The following is a 2,738-nucleotide window of genomic DNA, read 5'->3' as shown; positions in this document are numbered from 1 at the left end:
CCCTCTCGGGAGGGTAACAAGGGAAAGTGTTCAGTGCAGATCAGTGAGTAAGCACAAGCCCGCCCGTGCTTATCTTGCTCCTGGAGACCCCGGGGTTAAACTGTATATTGTCCCCGGGAGCAAGGTTAAACTGTATATTGACCCTTTTATAGCACTTAGAAATACGTAGGTAGGCAAATCATCAGCCAAATCTATGTATAGTTGTAGGTATATCCCCATTTGCCTATCCATACTTGATTGTGGTAGTTAAGGTTGTGTGTCAACTTGGCTGGGCAGTTGGTGGTAGTTATTCCCCATAATAAAAGTGTTAATCACCTCCATGGTGGGATCTACCAGAAGCAGCCGAGTAGTTGCTTTAGGGATGTGGGCTGCTTTCCACATATAAGAAGCAGCTTTAGGAATGGTCTCTAGCTTATGGCATGCTTGAACCCGGCATGTAGCTGAGTCGTACAGCAGCTTGCTATGCTCTTCTGATATTGGAATTTTCAATGGACTTGAATCAATGGCCTGTCGTGTGGTTTGGTAATATTGGGACTATGCCTTTTTACTTGTCAATTTTGGGCTTGTCAGCCTCAGCATCCAGCAGCTGTCTGAGTGAAGAAAAGCCTCCAGCTTCAGTGGGTAGGAAGCAGGAGGTAGAGCTGAAGCCCAAGGTTGAGGGGCTCTCACCCAGTCTGTAAGAGAATAAACTCCTGTTTGTTAAAGCCATCCCTTTTGTGGTATATTCCTGTCAGAGAGGGACTAGGTAACCAGAATATTGATCTTCTTGCCTGTCTACCTATGTATCTACCCATAAATGTTTACCTATAGTGTTTGCTGTTCATGATAATGCAGTATTGTGTATGCACCAGTATTTGCCTTTATTGTCTTTACCTCTTGTGGACCTCTCTGTGTCTTCCTTTTCCTTAGTTATATTGTGCTGATCACATGCTTTTATTATATTGCCTTTACTTTCACCCCTAATAAACCTGTTTCTTAATTATCCATCTGTTTTCCTTCCTTTTCCCTTCCTCTACTATCCCTGGTACACACAAAGAAAATTTCCTTTCCTGTGTAAACCTTTCTTTGACTTTTTATCATAATGGACTCATACAATATTTGTCCTTCTGTGACTGAATTGCTTCACTCAGCATAATGTCCTCTAAGTCCACCTACATTATGAAGTGATTCACTAATTTTTCATTATTCTTTAATGTTTCATAATATTCCATTGTGTGTATGTACAGTTTGGTTATCCATTCATCTGTGAATGGGCACTTATGTTGTTTCCATCTTTTGCTATTGTGAATAGTGCTGCAATGAACATGGATATGCATAAGTATCTATTCATGTCTCAGATCTCACCTTTTTAGGATATATTCCTATTATTGGGATTGGATTCTCAATTCTATTACTCTAGTCTATGTGTCTATCATTGTACCAATACCACACTGTTTTGACTATTGTGGCTATATAGTACATTTTCAGATTGGGGATTATGAGACCTCCTAATTTGTTTTTTCTTTAGTAGTGCTTTGTGCTTATCTGAGGTCTCTTTCCTTTCTATATAAAATTAGTGGGTTTTTTTTTTTTTTTTTTTCCATATCCTTAAAGAATGTGGATGGAATTTTGGATAGGGATTGCATTGAACATATAGATTGCTTTGTAAAGTACTGACATTTTCATAATGTCTTCCTATGGCATACTCTTCCATTTATGTAGTTCTCTAATAGTTTCTTGTAGCAGTGTTTTGTAGTTTTCTTTATATAGGTTTTTTGTGTCCCTGGTAAATTTATTCCTAAGTATTTTATATTTTTTGTAGCTATTATAAATGGTCTTGTTTTCCTCATGTCCTTTTCAGAGATCTCTTTGTTGATGTAGAAGAATCCAGCTGGTTTTTGTATGTTGATCTTGTATCCTGCCACTTTGCTGAATCTTTCAATTAGTGTCAGTAATTTTCTTGGTTTTTCTATGTATAGGATCATGTCATCTGCAAAGAGAGATAGTTTTATTTCTTCTTTGCCAATTTGGATGCCTTTTATTTCCCCTTCTTGCCTTATTGCCCTAAGTAGGACTTTCAATACAATGTTGAATAGAAATGGTGATAGAGGGCATCCTTGCCTGCTTCCTGTTTACAAGTGAAATGTTTTGAGTCTCTCTCCATTGAGAATAATGTTGGCTGTTGGTTTTGCATATATGCCCTTTCTTATGTTGAGGAATTTCCCTTCTATTCCTATTTTGCTGAATTTTTTTTTTATCAGGAATACATGCTGGGCTTTATCAAATGCCTTTTCTGCATCAACTGATATGATAATTTAGTTCTTTTGCTTTGTTTTATTTATATAGTGGATTGTGTTGATTGTTTTTCTAATATTGAACCATCCTTGCATACCTGGTATGAATCTCACTTGTTTATGGTGTATTTTATATATATATATAGTGTTGGATTCTATTGGCTAGGATCTTGTTGAAGATTTTTGTGTCTATAATCATGAGGGATATTGGCCTGTAGTTTTCCTTTTTAGTGTTCTTTGCCTGGTTTTGGTTTTGAAATCAGGGTTATGTTTGCTTCGTTGAATGAATTTGAGAGTATGCCATTCTTTTCCATGTTCTGGGACAACTTGAGTAGGATAGATGTCAGCTCTTCTCTGAATGCTTAGTAGTATTTTCCAGTGAAGCCATCTGGGCCAGGAATTTTTTTTTTTTTTTTTTTTTTTTTTTGAATGGAAATTTTATTATGACCTACTCAATTTCTGCCT

The sequence above is a fragment of the Orycteropus afer genome, unplaced genomic scaffold (genome assembly GCF_000298275.1).
Source record: "Orycteropus afer afer isolate SDZICR_OR568_19922 unplaced genomic scaffold, OryAfe1.0 scaffold00166, whole genome shotgun sequence".
NCBI classification, from domain to species: Eukaryota; Metazoa; Chordata; class Mammalia; order Tubulidentata; family Orycteropodidae; genus Orycteropus; species Orycteropus afer.
Note: the sequence above shows the minus strand (reverse complement) of the source record.